Source organism: Tamandua tetradactyla, chromosome 19 (assembly GCF_023851605.1).
Source record: "Tamandua tetradactyla isolate mTamTet1 chromosome 19, mTamTet1.pri, whole genome shotgun sequence".
Classification (NCBI taxonomy): Eukaryota; Metazoa; Chordata; class Mammalia; order Pilosa; family Myrmecophagidae; genus Tamandua; species Tamandua tetradactyla.
Window position 1 is genome coordinate 13,680,123 of NC_135345.1, and position 19,726 is coordinate 13,699,848.

The window sequence follows — 19,726 nt, forward strand, 5'->3', positions numbered from 1 at the left end:
TTTATATATATATATATTTTATTAGTATTATTATTTTAATTCTCTTCTCTATATTAACATTCTATATCTTTTTCTGCTATTTTGCTAGTTCTTTTCCTAAATTGATGCAAATGTACTAAGAAATGATGATCATACATCTATGTGATGATACTAAGAATTACTGAGTGCATGTGTAGAATGGAATGATTTCTAAATGTTGTGTTAATTTCTTTTCTTTTTTTTGATTAATAAAAAAAATTTTTAAAAAATGGCAAAATTCCTTATAATCCCCCTAATGAACTGGGTAGTTGGGTTGTTTCCACTTTTTGGCAATGTGAATAATTGTGAATGATGCCTCTATGAACATCAGTGTAAAAAAGTTTCTTTATGTCACTGCTTTCAGTTCTTTTGGGTATATATCAAGTAGTAGTATAGCCAGGACATAGACAATTTGATGTTTAGTTTTCTGAGGAGCCACCAAAATATCTTCCACAGTAGCTGTGCCCATTATACATTCCCATCAGCAGTGAAAAAGTGTTCCAGTTTTCTCCATGTCCTCTCCAGCATTTATTGCTTCCTGTTTGTTTAAAAGCAGCCATTCTTATAGGTGTGATGTGATATCTCATTGTAGTCTTGATTTGCATTTCTGTTGTTGCTAATGACGATGAGCATCTTTTCATGTGCTTTGTAGCCTTTGTATTTGCTCTTCAGAAAAATCTCTATTCACATCTTTTGACCATTTTATAATTAGTGTGTTAGTTAGATTCAGTTGTCAACTTGGCGAGGTGAGCATACCTAGTTCTGTTGCAGACACAAGCCAATGGTATGTGAACCTCATCTGTTGCTAATTACATCTGCAGTCGGCTAGGAGGTGTGTCTGCTGCAATGAGTGACTTTGACTTAATTGGCTGGTGCTTAAATGAGAGAACGCAATGTAGCACAGCCAAGCAGCTCAGCATTCCTCATCTCAGCACTTGCAGCTCAGCCCAGGCCTTTGGAGATGCAGAAAGAAGTCACCCCGGGGAAAGTTGTTGGAACCCAGGGGCCTGGAGAGAAGACCAGCAGAGACCATCCTGTGCCTTCCACGTAAGAAAGAACCTCAGTGGAAAGTTAGCTGCCTTTCCTCTGAAGAACCAACAAAATAAATCCCCTCTTATTAAAAGCCAATCCGTCTCTGGTGTGTTGCATTCCCGCAGCTAGCAAACTAGAACAATTGGGTTGTTTGGTCTTTTGTTGTTGAGTTCCGTGATTTCTTTATGTGCACAGGGTATCAAACATTTATCTGATATGTGTTTTCCAAATATTTTCTCCCGTTGTGTTGGCTGCCTCTTCACCTTTTGACAAAGTCCTTTGAGGTACAGAAACATTTGATTTTGGGGAGTTCCCATTTATCAATTTTTTCTTTCATTGCTTATTCTTTGGGTGTAAAGTTTAAGAAACTACCTCCTATTACTAGGTTTGAAGATGTTTCCCTGTATATCTCTTAGGAGTTTTATGGTTATTTGATCTTATATTTAGGCCTTTGAATCTATTTTTGTATAAGGTGTAAGGTAAGGGTCTTTTTCATTCTTTTAGCTATTGATAATCAGTTCACCCATGTCAGTTTATTGAAAAGACTGTTCTGTCCCAGTTTAATGGAATTGAGGGCCTTCTCAAAGATCATTTGTCCATAGATTTGGTGGTCTATCACTGCACTCTTGCTTCAATTCCATTGGTCAACACTTCTATCTTTGTGCCAGTATCATGCTGTTTTGACCACTGTGGCTTTATAATAAGCTTTAATATCAAGAAGTGTGTCAGTCCTCCACTTTGCTCTTCTTTTTTTTAGAATATATTTAGGCATTTGGGGGTCTCTGTCCCTTCCAAATAAATTTGATAACTCGCTTTTCCAAGTCTTCAAAGTAGGTTGCTATTTTAATAGGTGTTGCATTGAATCTGTAGATCAGTTTGGATAGAATGAACATCTTAACCACATTTAACCTTCCTATCCATGAGTGTTCTAGTTTGCTAGCTGCCAGAATGCAATATACCACAAATGGAATGGTTTTTAAAAACAGGAATTTAATGAGTTGCTAGTTTACAGATCTAAGGCCAAGAAAATGTCCCAATTAAACAAGTCTATAGAGATGTCCAATCACAGGCATGCAGAGAAAGATACCTTGATTCAAGAAGGCTGATGAAGTTCAGGGTCTCTCTCTCAAGTGGGAAAGCACATGGAGAACACAGTCACGGCTTCTCTCTCAGCTGGAAGGGCACATGGTGATCCAGAGTAATCTGTGAGTGTTTTCTCTTGGCTTCTGGTTTCTTGAAGTTCCCCAGGAGGCATTTTCCTTATTCATCTCCAAAGGTCACTGGCTCACGGACTCTCTGCTTCATGGTGCTGCAACATTCTCTGCTCTCTCTAAATCTCCTTCATTCTCCAAAATGTCTCCTCTTTTATAGGACTCCAGAGACTTATCAAGACCCATCTAAATGGGTGGAGTCATATCGACACCTAATCCAGTTTAACAACCACTCTTGATTAAATCACATCTCCAGGGAGATGATCTGATTACAGTTTCAAACATACAGTATTGAATAGGGATTATTCTGCCTTTACAAAATGGGATTTTGATTAAAACATGGCTCTTCTAGGGTCCATAAATCCTTTCAAACCAGTACAGTGAGTATGGAATATCTTTGCATCCATTTAGATTTTCTTTTATTTCTTTTAGCAATCATCTGTAGTTTTCTGTGCACAGTTCCTTTACATCCTAGTTAAATTTATTCCTAGATACTTGATTCTTTTAGCTGCTTTTGAATGGATTTTTTTCCTTAATTGTCTCCACAGCTAGGTCATTATTTGTGTATAGAGACATTATTGGCTTTTGTACATTAATCTTGTATCCTGTTACTTTGCTGAATTTGCTCAAGTAATTTTGTATATATTTCTCAGGATTTTCCAAATATAGGATCATGTCATCTTCAAATAATGAAAAATTTGCTTCTTCTGTTTTGATTTGGATGCCTTTTATTTCTTTTTCCTGCCTGACTGCTCTACCTAGAAGTTCTAGTACAGTGTTGAGTAGTAGTAATGACAATGGGCATCCTTGTCTCATTCTTGATCTTATGGGGAATACTTTCAATCTCTCACCATTAAGTATGATGCTGGCCACAGGTTTCTCATATATCCCCTTTATGATACTGAGGAAGTTTCCTTTAAACTTTGATTCCTACAGTTTGGAGTATTTTTATCAGAAAAAGATGTTGAATTTTGTCAAATGCTTTTTCAGCTTCAAATCGAAATGATCATGTGATTTTCCTCTTTTGATTTGTTAACATGCTGTATTACATTGATTGATTTTCCTGCCTTTAATTACCCTTGCATTCCTGGTATAAACCTCTCTTGGTCATGGTGTATGATTCTTTTAATGTACTTGGATTCAATTTGCAAGTACTTTATTGAGAGTTTTTGTATCAATCTTCGTTAGGGAGTTTGGTCTATAGTTTTCGTTTCTTGTAGCATATTTACCTGGTTTGGGTATGAAAGTGTTGTTATCTTCCTAAAATTAGTTAGGTAGTGTTTCTTTTCTCCTCAACTTTTTGGATGAGTTTGAGCAGGATTGGTGTTCTTTTTGGAATGTTTGGTAAAATTCTCCTGTGAAGCCATCTGGTCCTGGGCTTTTTTTTGTAGGATGCTTTTTGATAAATGACTGAATTTCTTAACTTGTGATTGGTTTGTTGAGATTTTCTATTTCTTCTTGAGTCAATGTAGGTTGTTCATGTATATCTAAGTTTTCACTCCTTCAAGAATTGCACTTCCCTGTGTGCCTCTACTTACCCGTGGCGGGGTCCCAACCGAGCACACTCATCCTGTTCTCTCTGTCCCCATTTCTCCATTTTTTCATCCAGGACCTTCCTATATAGTGTAGAAGACCTTCTCTGGTCTCTCACACCCTGGAACTGCAATCCTGGTCATTTTTCTGTCACTTCTCTCATTATTTCCTGGATCAGAATTGAACTCAGCTTATTCTATTTGGCATCATCCCAGAGGTTCTGGAGGTAGCATTTTGAGAAGCTGCTGAGGTTATGCTTCATCAAAATAGGAAGGATTGTGGAAAATCTCTAAAGCCAAGCTAATGCTTTTACACTTGAGACTAAGGAAGTGACTAACTGTGGAAGAACTTGTACCATGGGATCTTTCCAAAGGCGTAGTTTAAGGAACATCAATCAGCTGTCTTTATCTAAGATAGACTGGCATAGAAGAAGGTGTACATCAGTGAGATGCTGTTTATGAAAGCCTTGAATAGAGTTAGGACTCTCCCCATGGTTCTTTTGCTACCTTCTGCACATTTCCAGGTGAATCACTGAAGAATGTAGGGAAGGAAGACCAGAATGGAGTTCTCCTCTTGGTCTAAAGAACTGTTTATCAATGGAATTTTTCTAAAAGATGATTCTCATGTCACAGAATGTCAGAACCAGGATAGATTTTATAAAATGCAACTCCATAATCAATCCTAATGCTGGGTTGGGATATAGTGTCCCTTCCCTCCATCCAGACTGCTTCACAAACCCAGAGCCCAAAAGTAGTTTTTGATATGAACTCAGTCTTGAAACAGAATATCAGCATTGTCTCTTCTCCATCCTTTTATTCATTTACTCAGGTATTCATTCAACAAGGATTCATTGGGTTTCAGTTGTATGTCACATACCGTAATGGGCAAGAAATCTACTAAGGTGAGTGAGACAGTGTTTGCCTTTAAGAAGGTTACTGTTGAGTGTGAGAGATGGATATATGTGTGTGATATATGTATATATGTATATATATATACATATATATGACACACACACACACACATATATATATATGACAATAGTAATCCATTGTGATATGGACATCAGGGTATTCTATAGAGTAAAGTTTGGCAACCTACAACCCACAGGCCAAATCTGGCCCACACCCTGTTTCTGTAGATAAAATTTCGTTGGAACACAACCATGCCCATTTATTTACATATTGACTATGACTGATTTTGAGCTGTAATGATAGAGTTGAGGTGTTTTGACAGAATCTGCTCCAGAAAAAGTTAGCAGAACCTTGTTCTACAAGATGAAGCATTTTGCACAGTTTTGGGAAAAGTGGAAATAATACTATTCACAGTGGTTCTCAATGCTTTCTGGGTATTAGAGTCACTTAAGGAGCTTTTACAAAATATTAATGCCCAGATTCTACCCCAGTAGACTTGGAGTGAGACCTGGCATGGTATCTTTTTAAATCTTCCAAAAGTGATGCTAATGTGTAACCAAGGTAGAAAACCACACTTCTAGAAAAAGTGGCAACATGACTGAGACCTGATAGATAAATATGTATGAGGCACAGAGAAAAGGGATGAGGATATTCCAGAGAGAAAAAATAACATGTGCAAAAATACAGAGCAGAGAGAGAATATGGCCCATTGAAGGGACTTCAATTAGTTCCATAGAGGGAGAGTCAGCAGAGCAGAGAAAAGGATAGAGGGAAAGAAAACAGGGACAAGATCATGAAAAGTCTTATATATCTTATTAAGAATCTCTGATGTTTATCTTGTACAGTAAAGCATGGAGGTGTGTAACTGAAGGGTTTTAAGCAGATGGGATGATGGTCAAATTTGCATTAGAATAATGTAAGCAGTTGTGTGGGGCACAGATTCTATGGGGGGGGGCGGGGAGCAGGAGGCAAGTGTCTTGTTGCTGGAGGAAGGGGAAAGTCTAGAAGTTAGGATGCCAAACTCAGACCCCACTAAGCCTATATCCCGTGCGCCTAGTCTGGATTTAGATGTGGCATCTAATTTTCCTATTCGGAGATGTCCCTGTCCTCACTCAGCTACCTCCTGCCTCCACCATCCTTAGCCCCATGATATTCTTTGGGCAGGTTTCACTACCATACTCCACATTAAGCCATTTGAGGGGGGATTCATGTTCTGGTTACCTCACCCTTTCCTTTCTCTCTGTGAATGTTGAGCAGAATGCTTTGCACATAGGAGATTCTCAATAATCATCTGATACACAAATGATAAACCTCTTCAATGCCAGGAGCCAGCAGAGTGTCAGGCAACGTTGTGCTCATTTAACACAAGCCTCTACATTGCTGGCCTTTCACTGAGATCAATTTAGCAATACTTCCCACTAAGTTCATTTCATTTATTTGATTTTTCTTCTTTCTCTCCTGCCTTTCATTCTCCTGTTATCACTTAAATGCCAACTCCTTCTTGTCACATTGAGAATTTTACATTCCGCCTCCTGTTGGCAACAAATCCAACTGGCTATTGTTTGAACAAATAATTTTACTTATCTCTTATGAGATCTACCCTCTTGGTATTTCTGTCTATGTGAAGGAAAGAGAATTATTTATATTATGTTTTAAAGAAGGGAGCTAGATTTCCTCTTTTCTTTCTTGTGTGTGTGCTGAGTGTGTGTGGGTGGGGTGGGGAATTCATAAACATCAGTAGGCTCGACTGGACACAAGCAGTCTTTTCCTTCTGCCAGTACAAACAGTCACTGCTTAATTTAGAGTGATTCAAAAGGCAGGGGGGACGATAATGCAGACTTCACACTGTTAGGAACAATCACTCTGCTTGGAGACATATGTAGCCACAGAAGGCTGAACAGATCACAGTAGCTAAAGGCACTAGAAGATAAAAGGGACAGCGTTGCTGATCCGGACCCCAGAGACGTCCTCCACTGGCACACACACCCGGGCAGCTTTCATTGCTAGAGCCTTGCCTTGCCTTTCTTTTCTCTTTTTATTTTTTATTTTTTTAATTTGTTTTTCTTTTCTTTTAATGAAACTTGGGTGAATATAGGGCAGAGTGAGTAAATGGGAACTAGGAAGATGTGTTGCTCCAAAGCTCACAGATGTAATCAGCATTTTACATATATGGGTATCCAATTCTTCTTCTTTAGTTTAACATGACATCATAAAAGTAATATGCTCCTATGCACACAATGCAATGTGCTATTTAATAGCATCAATGGCCTGAATCTACAGACAAACTCGGTCACAAAGACAAATTCTGGCACTTCTGTAGCTGTAGAAAACAATGCTTTCTGCATCCCAGAGTATAATCATCTCTAACTTTTGGGATTTTTGAAAGATTAAATAGCATCATGAATGTTCAAGGACAAATGGAGTTACTGGTAAGAGTTGGTGCTAAAAAAAAATCTACCACTATTCTAGTTCTCATTTGATAGGTGAATAGTTGCATAACCTTAGGAATGTTGTTATAGGAATTAAATAAGGAAACTAGCATCAACTTCTTTGTAACTTATGAAGTGCTTTATAAATGTGTGAAGCATGTAGTTATCGTACATTTTGTTAGTCTATACAACATTTCTATAAGCAACAGTGAGAGCAGACTGTGTCTTAAGTAAGATTATATGGCAGGCAGTCTAATAGGAACTTTTTAACTACATGCTCTCTAGTTATTGCAACCACCCTGTGCAGGGTGTAAGATCATTTCTATTCGGTGTATAGCAGAACTGAGTCATCAGCAGATGGTACCTCACATTTATTCATCATCTAAGGATTATGTTGATCCCAGCTCTAAATGATTTAGATGCATTACTTCACTTAATGCTCTCATCAACCCTGCAAGATAAGTACAGTTACCCTCATTTAAAAAATGAGGAAATGGAGGTATAAAGGTCTAAGTCACTTATCCAAGGTCATACAACTAATAAGTGATGAGATAAGATTCAAAGGCAAGCAGTCTGGCTCTAAAGCCTGCAATCTATCCATAATATTGTATGACAAAGTCATGACATGGTTGTGAAAGTTTATTCTTTGAGCTCAGAGATGCTGTCTTCACTTGAAATTATTCACTCACAAGATTATTTCATGAGATACAATATCACCTCTATTTACTGCTTGGTTTCCAAGCTCAATGAATATATTAATTATTCAAAAAGAACTTCTGTTGAGAAAAACGTGCTATTAGCAAAGAGATGATGAAATTACCACCATTTATCGATATCACTCTGAAACTGAGTCTATAAACTAGGTTTGTATGCTTATTCACCTATTTATTAGTATATTATATATTAATATTGTATATATACTACTATAAAGCTGGGTTGCTGCTTAATGACTCCTCTCCAAGGATGCAGCAATCAAAAACAAAAATGTTAAATATCCAAAAATAATTTTAAACATCATTGAAGGGGGCGTGCATGCACAATCTCCAAAAGTCTCTGAAACTCTTTCTAAGAAGTCGTAGCCAGAATTCTACTTTTTCCTACTCTGCCTAATTTTCAGGATATGTTTTGCTTCTTCAGTTAGCATCCTCAATAGTACAAAATAATTTTATCTCTTTGTTTTTTCTAACCAGTATCCTGACCAACATAATGACAGTGGAAGAGTCCGCAGAGTTAAAGTAAGAACAATAGATGGTAGAAAATTATGAAAATGCTAGGGAATATTTATTCCTGCTACCTATATACATGCAATTCGTATACATACATATTCAAATAAATATACATATACAATTTATATATGTATATTTACAATTTATAATTATTATCACTTTTAAGAGGGGGAAATTATATATTTATTCATCATGGACCTTTAATAGTTAAAAAAAATAAGGTTTTGTGATATATGATATTATATTACATAACCATAATTAACTCCCAATTTGATGAAACTGCATTCAATTCTGTCAGTTTTTTCCATCTCATCTGGATTGTTCATGGGGTAAAAAAGTTCCAAGGATCACTTCTATGTGTTCGCTGACAGGCAGAGCCAGCAAAAGAAAGCAGACCTTTCCCGAGTTTAATAGAATTCTCCTTCCTTAGCCAGCAGTGAATAAGGAGGCTGTCTAATTGAGAAATCGTATGTCAGCAAAGAATTACATAAAGCCATTGGGATGCATTTTATTCTACTTTTCACTTTTAGCTGCATTTATCCCTTTGCCTCAAAACAGATTTTCTTCTGGCTTTGAAAGATGTTAATGGAGCGTTATTAGTCCAGGAAAAAAATTGCCCTGGAGAATCATAATGGCTTCACTGCTGTGGTGCCATCAAACTAGAACATTTAAGAATAATGGGGTTTTAGTTCCTGTAGAGAGAATCAGAATTGGGAGATAAATAGCAAATGAAAGTCCCATGACATAAAATAGAAAAGGAGAGCAAGCTTTTGGAACTTCTTTGGTTCCTAAACTTAAAAAAACTAAATAACATGTATGGCCACCCCCAAACCTCTCCTGACATATAAGATTTGAAGATAGAAATTAAATATCTAAGGCTGGCTTCAGCTCTTTCCTCAGGCTCCACTGGCTTTAGAAGGCATAAGACTCCACAGTAAACATAATGCAATTATATCATTTTTCTCTAGAAGTTTTTAATAACTGACATATAGTTGGCTGAGCTATATACTCCAATCACACATAAATGAAAGAATGAAGATTGGAGAAGGGCTGCTTGATATCCAAAATGTGATTGTTTATGTAACATTGGGAAAATTATATTTAGAATTAGGACTTTCTTCATGTGACCATGACAGACAACCAGAGAACTGGCATGTGTAGCTTTCAGGGAATAACAGCAGAGGGTATGCTCTGGAGCACATTTAGAAATCTTTTATTTATGTGAATATTAAGATGGGAAGGGTGCACTCATTAAATGACTTTGTTAATATAGACAGGGGTGGAATAGAAGTCAATCATCCATGTCCTAGAGAAAAAAAGAGAGTGAAAGAAAGAGAAAGAGAGAAAAGAGAAATGTACCTTGGGTGAGCACAGTTTGTATGGCTGTATTTTTTCTGGGAGTATGGACAGCTGGTATCTTTTCCCCATCCTTCCCTGCCTCCCATTCCTTTTCCCTCACTCTGGATGCCTTATGCTGCACCTCCTAAGTGAAATGTCAGCACATGAGCCTTACCTCATAATCCAGCCTCTGTTTCCGAGGAAACTTTCGCTAATAATTTCTCCTCCACCACATCTTCTTTATTTACATTATTCAGAATTCCCCAAAAGGGAGAGGAGTTGATGAAGACATTGAAACTGCCCAAATATTAGTAGCACACATTGCACATCCCTCTCCAATGCCTGGTAGCAGTCTCAGCAGGTGTGTCTCCAGGCTGCTGTGACAAATACAGCACAGTGGTTGGCTTAACAACAAGGATTTACTGGTTTATAGTTTGAGAGGCTGGAAGGCTTGGTTCTTCCTGCTGTCAGCAGTGTCCTGGCTGGCCAAGAGTCCTTAGGTTCCTTGGCTTTCATCACATGGCATTATTTTCTGTCTTCCGAGGTACACTGACTTCCTGCTTCCACTTCAACCCAAGGCTTTCTCTCACTATGTCTGAATTTCTTCTGTGGACAAAGGACTCCAGTAATCATATTAAGGTCCACCTTGTTCTGTGGGGCCACATCTTAACTCAAACAGCACCTTCAAGAGATTCCATCTACAATGGCTTCACACCTACAGTGACACAGACCAAGACCAAGAAGGTGTGTTTCTTTGGGATACGTAATCCACCTTATTGCAGTGGATATGTGAGGAAGGGTAATTGGTATATTCTTTTCTGAGAGATGAGCCAACACAGGCTTCAAGAAGTTTGAGATAAGGGGCTAAAATTGCTTCACCCTTTCTAGCCCATTTTTAAATGCAATTTTATTGAGATACAAGTAATACCATATAATAATTGGAAGTGTGCAATCAGTGGTTCATAGTATCATAATATAGTTGTCCATTCATCATCATCATCAATTTTTGAACAATTTTACTGCTAAAAAATATAAGAGATAAAAATAAAAATGAAAATGAAGAACATCCAAAACATCCCATACCCTTTATCCCCCATTATTATTCATTTAATTTTTGTCCTGATTTTTTTACTCATCTGTCCATACACTGGATAAAGAGAGTGTCAGTCACAAGGTTTTTACAATCTCATGGTCACACTGTAAAAGCTATATAGTCATACAGATGTCTTCAAGAATCAATGCTACTCACAATATTATAAGTACTGAATGAAGCTGAACGTGAGTATGATAGAGGGAGAAGTGCTGGGGGCACATATGAAAGCAGAAGGAAAGATAAAGTGTACTGACTGAAATGGTATAATTTAGGAATGCTTAGAGTGAACAATGATGGTGATTAAATGTACAAATAAAAAAATGTTTTGCATGAGGGAGTACAAATGAATGTCAATATTGCAGGGTGTTGAAAATAGATGGTATATGGGAAAAAGTACAATCAATGCAAGCTAGACTCTATAGTCAACAGTAACACTGTAATATGCTAGCACTGAATGTAACAAAGGCAAAACTAAAATGTCAACAGGCAGAGGGCATGAGGAAGGGGTATGGATTCCTCGTGGAAGAAAAGGAAATGTCTTCAAATAGAGTATGGTGGCAAAGGCATGTCTGTACACTTAGGGTGGATTATACAATGTGTGAGTGAAGAGGAACAGAGAGAAATAAGTGCTAGAAAAAAATGCAGGGAAAGAGATGTACCTATTCGCTATCAGAAGGGAAAATGAGAGGTGCAGCCCCTTGGAAGGCAGCCTGGTGGTTCCATAGGAAGCTAGGTGTGGTGTTGTCATACGATCCTGAAGCCCTGTTGCCCAGTATATACCTGGAGGAACTGAGAGTTGGGACAGGAACGGACATTTGCACACTGGTGTTTCTGGCTTCCTGATCAAAAATGAATGGAGGTGGCCTAAGGATGCAACTGAGGTATGAAAGGAGGAACGGTGGTGTATACATACAATGGACCACTGACCAGCCACAAGAAGGAAAAAGTTGTGAGGCATGCAACTAGGTGTATGAAACTTAAGGACTGTATGTTGAATGAAATGTCAGGAACACAAAGACAAATATTATCATGCCTCACTCAAATGGACTAACTATAATATAAAAACTCGGTGAATTGAAGTTGAGAGCATGGGTTATCAGGTTGGGCCTATTATAGAGGGTCCTAGATTGCAAGCTCTTACAGCAATCACATATATTCACAAGAATATCAGAAATCCCCTCGTTGGAAGGTTTATTATTTGCACATTTTTTCCCCAGTCCTGGAAGGGGGCTTTCTAGCTCAGGATAAAAATATATGACAAATGGGGTTTAGTAAAATGAAGGCCTGGAAACATTTTTTCAGTCCATGGTAACATTTCAGGTCCCTCATTAACACCTTTATTTCTGCTTATCATTGTCCTAAATGAGCCCCACTGAGGACTGTCTCTTGATCTATCTATCCCCTCCTATCACTGCCCTTGTTCTAGCCATCAAGTTTTATTTCTCCTGCACTACCACAGCAGCATCCCTCTGCTTCCTCCCTTTTTCCTCTCTCCTAGTCTTCCTCCACTCTGCAGTCAGAGCAAACATCAAACACAGATCTATAGTGTCAGGTCCCTGCTGACAAAGTTTTCATGCTTCTCCATTCTGGACAAAATTATGTCCATTCCACAGTGTTGCATAGAAGTCCTCTTTACAAGTGGGCACTGTGCTCCTTTGCAGTTTTCTTTCCTCTCAACCACGTAAGGTTCAGCTCCACTGGACAATTCAATATTGCTGACTTGGGTCCTGCATTTTCAGAGCTTGAGTCTTGATTCTACTCTTTGACTGTCATGGAATTTATTTTATCTTCTCTCTTCTCACTGTCATTATAGCTGATGATTCTAAATCTTATTCTCCATAGTTCAGAATGTAGTTCTCAAAATGCCTCCAGAAAATTCTACTGATAGTTCTATAGAAAATTGTCACTGCCTTTAATTAGCAGTTATTTCTTATTACTTGATTTTATTCGAATATATACCTACTATAGCACCTATCACGGTGTCTAGTATACAGTAAGTATCTATGAATTTATTCAACAAATGGTATTGAATGCAATGTAACAGTCAATATACCAAGGTGGGCTAAATTAGTGCTTTCATGGAACTTATACAACCTAACAGAGGGTACAGAAAGTAAATAAGTAAGTACATGAGTATACTGACTTTTGGCATTGATAAGAATCAGGGAAATATAAAAGGGGACTTTGTCATGGAAAGTGAGGGTATGAGGATTAAGGAGCCACACTGTGTTAGGTCAAGGAATTCCTCACCCAGAAGGTTATTTCTAAGTCCTGAGTGATAAGAGGGAGCCAGCCAGGGACAGACCAACTGAAAATGCATGGCAGGCAGAAGGAAGGGAGGTGAGTAGGTCTGAGGCAAGGACCACATTGCTGTGTGTGAGCCAGGAGCGTTAGAATGGCTGGACCAAGTGGGTCAGGGGAATACTGGTGGGAAAATAACTACTGGACAACTTTAACGTGTAGTGTTTTCTTAATTATGGTCCCTGAGACTGGAGGAACTGGGAGAGGTGGAATGAGCATGGAAAAATTTAAAAGAGATTCTGAAAAAAGACAAAATATGGAGTTATTTTGTAAATTCTAATCAGTATTTTATTTATTTTGCCCCCCAAAGTTACCACAAAGTATTTGTGGTGTAACTCATGTCCTTTCTACTGGTCCCCGTCATTCAGATTGAACTAGTATTTAGCTGAATATGAGTTTCTATTACGAACTTCATACCTCATCTTGTTTTAATCCCCATGACAGACTGAGCTATGTCTTCTCATGCGGGTTGGTTGGGTAGGCTGGATCACACTGCAGTAATTGACCCACTCAGTGATTTCACATGGCACAAGGTTTATTTCCTGCTCATTATCCTTGCTCCTTGCAGACTGGGGAGGGCTTTGCTCTCCTGTTGCACCAGGCTGGTGGTGCTCCTGGTCCAGCACCGTCTGACCTTGGTACTTGCAGTGGAAAAGAATCCCTGGAGAATTGTGTTTGGCTTGTCAAGGCCTTAGTGCAAAACCAGTCACATAGGGGAGGGGAACTCGAACAACTGTAAGGCAGCTGGGAAATGTCAGGAGGCAAATACATATTGAGGAAGTATTACCATCTTATTCACATACCAACTTTCAGAACAAGTCAATGATTGTCTCTAGATGTTTAATGCTTTGTTCGTTCTTCCCATTCTTTATACATACACATATATATGTGTGGTGTGGTCATAGTATATATATATACATATATCAAGAACTCTGGTGATTGCCTCTATTTTTCCTATATGTCCCTTAGAATATAGTCACTTTACATACAGAAAGAGGGAATTAATAAGCACTAAGAGATGTCTTAAAGAATTTCTTCAAAACAAAAAATAAATCTGTTACAATCATCATGTTTGGATTCTGGGATTTTGAGTACTGTTTTTTTTTTTTAATTTCTTTACTTTTTAATAAGTTACAGAATTGTTTTGAGTTCTTTACAACAAGATTATACAACACTTAGAATCAGAACAAAACTCATAAAAAGGTTTTAATTACAAATTAAAAATTAAGAGTTCTCTAAATCTTACTAGCAAAGAGTCATTCCTGTTCTGTGCTGCAGGCAGTTGCAGAGTCATCAGTAATTGCAGCAATAGCTGCACTGCCATATTGCCTTCTTTCTAGTTTGAATAAAAATAGAGATTGTATGAAGATGTTTAGATATACCCCACCCTATTCCCTATGGTTCTCCTCATAAGAACATGAAGGTTTTCCTTTTCTTTAACCTGATTGATTGTTTATCTCATAGCACCTTGACTTTATATTGACTTTAAGTTATATTCTCATTTATTGGAATTTATATTCTGATTTATTTAGTGCCTGTCTCCCCATTCAAGTGTAAGCGCCATAAGAGCAGGATTCTGTTTGTTTTACTCATTATGTTATCTGCATAAAGAGAACAGTTCCTGGCATACAATGGATGCTCAGTAAATACTAAATAGATGACTAGAAGGAGGAAAAGAAGAAACTTATTGCGCAATTAATATATGTGTATCAGGAAATCCATATATAGTATCATTTTAATCTTCCTAACTATCCTATGACAAAGAGATGATTAGCCAGAGTTTCAAGATGAGGAAACTGATCTTCTAAAAGAATAATTATCTTTCTAGCAGCAAAGCATTGCAGCTCCACTGGGCTACGAAAGTGCTTAAAATTTCTGTTCAACAATGCTCTTCTGTATTTGTACTTATCCTTCTTTTGTTCTCTGTACTTCAGCCATGCTGTTATTCACTGCCCCATTTCCCCAGACCCTGTAGGATAAGCCGGTCTCCCTTCTCACATGAGCCTTAGCCCTAAACCTACATCAAAGACTTGATCCTGTTTCTTGATGACAATCCTCCCTATTGCAATCTATCTATGTGGGTGTCTCCCTTCTTCCAAGCTCCTGTTCCACGTTCTCTCTTCCTGCTTCCCCCTGACATTACCAATTTACCATCTGGAATGATTTTATACATTCCAGGCATCAGATCCAGATTTGAGACTAGCAACTTGATCAAAACAGTGACAAAAGACGAAAGCTATACAGTAACTATACACGACATATACCTTAAGCATTTCAAGTAGTCATTTTTGGCCAATCTTTTGGTATAAGGTTAATTTCTTCCTCTTTGAACATGCGTACTATGATTGCCATTCTGCTTATTCTATTTTGTGAAAAAAATCGTAATGAACCATTTTGATACCTAATTCTCAATTCTTTAAAATGGAGTGATATCTTTTGGACACATGCAAATAAAAATAGGGTAGATCCTCTTGATCTTTGTGATTTTTCTGCAATTCTTAGAATGAACTTTCTCACAACGAAACAATAATAAGTCAACTGCAACAAATTTTTCAAATGAACTTCCAAAGAAACAATAAATTTCCTTTTATATTCATATAGCAGTAGGTAATATTAATGATCTAATTAATATAAGAAGTTCAATTGGCATAAACAGTTTGTGGAACAACAATATAGGACTCTTTAGAAGCATACAACTCAAGTTGTTGAAGCAAAGGAATATGGTGTACTTGAAAAGGCTCTACCTGCCAAAGCAATTTGTATGCCATGATTATTAGATACTGTGTTATATAAAAGGAATAGAGAAACTGGATTTAAAAGTTTCTATTCTCCTGGGTCCTTCCTGTTTGACCAGATTGCCTTCTATCCCCTGCTGCTGGGCTTACTCCCCACACTCCCCATTTTTTCACAAGTCAGCCCTTCTGCTAATAAGTTTACTGTCAGAACCTACTTCTCTGGGGCTGTCTTGATTACTTGCAGACAGACCAAGAAATCACATCACCAAATTCTTGCTAGACTCCAGGCTGACCCTGACTTACCAGCAACTTCATAGCATGTTTTTTTACAACAGCCCATCTGAAATTCACAAAACCTAAGGGTTTTACATACTAACTTTGATCAGAGTTGTGGATGCTGAACTTGGAGGAAAGAAAACACATTTAATTTTGATAACAGCATAGCTTATTCTCCAACCCCTATCAAATCAGGCAATTATAACACTGGGCCAAAATTTTCTCCCACGCTTTGTACATAAAACATAATTCCGCTACCAGCTGCTCACGAACATTTTGTTGTCTCCTCAACAGACAACTAAATGACAAAACAGATCAGCAGAGGGTGATCTGCCAGCATAACCAATGAAGTGTCACTAGGAGACAACTTTCTGTTTCTAAAATAAACCCTCTGAAGTTATTGCTTTCCCACATCTGTGCTTCTACCTAGGAAAGAGAGAGGTTCTCCTAACTCACAGGTGCTGATATTTGTTGGAGGATGGCAGAGACCCAGTATGAATGTCAGTTATGAACATCATTGGAGCAGTTTTTCAGGCATAGAGAGCAGAGGACTTATTCTTGTCATTTTCAGCATTAAAATTAGGAGTGTTTAGGGATATGGTTCCGTGGTGTGGGAACCTATCCTGTGTCACATCAGCTGTGTACTTTTTAAGATTTTTCATTTCCTACTAATGTGACCACACTCTCCATCCACATCATTCCTTGCTCCTTCACTGCAAAACTCAATACTAAGCATTCAGTTGTAAGGTGCTTTACATTGTTTTTGCAAGGAGGGCTAGGAAGGACAAGATATTTCAAACTAAAACTGCTTCTGCAATGCAGGAAGATGGATTAATAGTGGAGGCACAAATCTTCGTCTTCCTTCCCTTTGCAGAAACAGTGGACCGGGGAATTAGAAGGAAACTTTGACTCTCCATTGGGTCTACCATGACTCTGAATAGCAAGCCTGGGGGGAGATGGTACATTCCATACCATAACATGTTAAAGAGTCAGTGGGATGGAAAGCTGCACTAATTTATACAAAAAGCAAGAAGAATCACTAGAGAACAGAAGGCCTGCAAATTAGAGACATTGTGTCTCTAATGAGGGACAGTAGTCTAAACATCTCTCCTGTGTTGCTATTAAAATATAGGAGGGACATTATCTTGGACTTCCCCAAGTTGCCTTAGCTTGTGGCCCAGGAGGAGCAATGCCCAGTCATGTCAGGAGATCCCATTAGTCCCTGTCTGGTTCCCCAGGTGGAGCCTGCCTCACTGTATCTCTGGAAATCACATAGAGCCCTATGCATGGTAGAGGTGAGAAAGTTCCCATAACCATACTTGAGAATTTGGGCCAGGGGGAAAGGCTCTAAGTGAGCAGTCTCATTATGGAATGCTTAATATCTAAGTATATTTATCAAATTACTAAAACCAACTACTGTCGATAGTGGGCTTGTTTCTCTAGGTCAGCTGTGACAAATTACTACCAACTTTGTGGCTTACAACAAAAAATATTTACTTTCTCATAATTTTGGATGCTGGAAGTTCAAAGTCAAGGTGCTGGCAGAACTATACTCTGCCTGAAACCCATAGAAAAAAAGTCCCTTCTTACCTCTTTTCCAGACTCTGGTATGTGTGAGCTACCTTTGGTGTTAACTTGGCTTGCAAGTGCAGTACTTCATCTCTGCCTCTATTGTCACATGGCCTTCTCCTCTTGTCTATGTTTTTACTCCCCTTCTCATAAGAGCACCAGCTACATTGGATTAAAGCCCTACTCCAGTATGATCTTATCTAGACTAATTTCATTTGCAGTGACCCTAAGTCCAAACAAGTTTACATATCTTTTGGGGGAAATAAAATTCAGCACTTAGCAGCTTGCATTGGAAGCAATGCATTTTTTCCTTTCAGTTACACTATATTATTTAGTCATCTCTATAATAATTCTGAATTTTAAAAAGTATCAACATATGCTACATTAAGTTTAGTTCTTGAGCTCTGTTGTAGTACTGGGTGATCCTTGAAATCTGGGTGAAGCTGGGAAAGGGGGGAGTGGAGTGACATCAGTATAGATGTCTCTACTGCCTGCCTGTCACTGTTGGCATTTGTCAAACAGAGCCACGTATTCAAATGCTTCTTAAAACAGTTGTTCTGAAACAAATAACTCTTCTGCCAGAAAATCACAGTGGCATTTCTATTTCTGCAAAGAGAAAAGGAATTTTATCCTGAAATGTTCAGGCTGGGCATACCAAAGGAAGCCCAGAAAATGAATTATGAACCATTTCTCACGATAAACTATAGCATGTATCCTCTGGAATATACAGACTTCAGCAATACTTGTGAGTTATATGGTAACTTGAAACTCACAGAAATAAATAATTTTATTCCAATGTTTATATTGTCACAATCTCACCTTCATACAGCTGGCCAGTTTAGCTATAAATTTGACATTCAATATATTTATAAAAATTATATAGTTACAAATAAGTGAGCTTTCAAGTTTTGAACACAACTTCAACATTTTTTTCCTTCCACTTCAGGTTTGGTCAGAGAAGGTGTCATTCATTCTGCAGGAAATGGGGACCAGGATAGAAGTAAATAACTGAGTATTCATCAACTCACCCATTCTCCCATTCTATCATCTCTCCTTCCTTCCTTCTCATACTTTCTCCCTCCATCCTTCCATTCCTCCATTCATCCATCCATTTAGTAATACATGTAAAAATGAATATCGTCTCTTCAATTTACTTATAAAAGGACTTAAGGCTCTTTAGGAAAGCTATCTACAACTGTGGCATTTAATAATGACTATAAAAGGATGGTAGAATGATTAAATGAAATTGTATATCCAGAAGGCTTCTGATAGTTTCTTTTTCCTATCCAATTGGAAGAAAAAGTATAGAGACTATAGTTTGAGCGACAAAATATTGAAATTTCTAAAGTTTTTCAATGAAAAGTTTTAATCATGTATAGGACCCCTGGAGGGAATTTATTGTCCAGGAAAATCCAGATTATAACGGCCCTGTAGGCTACTTGGTTTTCTTTAGAATACTCTTCATATGTACTCCATCGCAGTTCAGAAGTTATGTTAAATCATTTCAACTCTTTCCCACCCACAAAGAGGTGAACCTGGTTTTCCCTAGTGAATGATAAAACTCAATACTTTACTCACCTTTGATTATCCTGCTGCATATAACAGCTTTACAAAGCACAGCCACACCTGGAATTCCTTCATACTACATGCATCCCAACATTGATCAGATTATAGGAGGCTTTTTAAAGTGCTTCCTTTTCAAAACGCTTTAAGGCAGATGTCTTATTTCCTGTTATCTAAAAGAACTTGAACCTTCCAACTGTTTCAGATACTTTGAGTCTTTTCTTCCCACCATCTGAGTTCCACTGACAGAATGATTTCTGCAGTCAGTCTGCCAAGGTAAGTGACCTCAAGTCTACCCCATGAATATTCGAGCCCAAGAAGATCCATTTGGGGATTTGGTGGCCAGCATTGGGGTATTCACAGAAACAGCATTCATAGAAACATCCAAGAAACCTCTGTGTCTGCAATTGTGCTGTGTCCTAGAACATTGCAATGGTGATTCCTATACCTGGTTGCAAACCAGTTCTGGAGACTACTTACTCTCCGCCTGC

General features: G+C 38.1%; 1 long non-coding RNA gene across 1 annotated transcript in view; it reads left to right on the plus strand.

Moving 5' to 3' along the window:
• Positions 1–19,516, plus strand: part of LOC143663482 (uncharacterized) — a 49,503-nt gene extending 29,987 nt beyond the window's left edge. Inside the window, exons 3-6 of the long non-coding RNA XR_013165954.1 lie at positions 8,325–8,369; positions 10,243–10,442; positions 18,619–18,672; positions 19,441–19,516. This is a non-coding gene — a long non-coding RNA (uncharacterized LOC143663482). The remainder of the gene's footprint in view (positions 1–8,324; positions 8,370–10,242; positions 10,443–18,618; positions 18,673–19,440) is intronic.
• Positions 19,517–19,726: the final 210 nt, after the last annotated feature.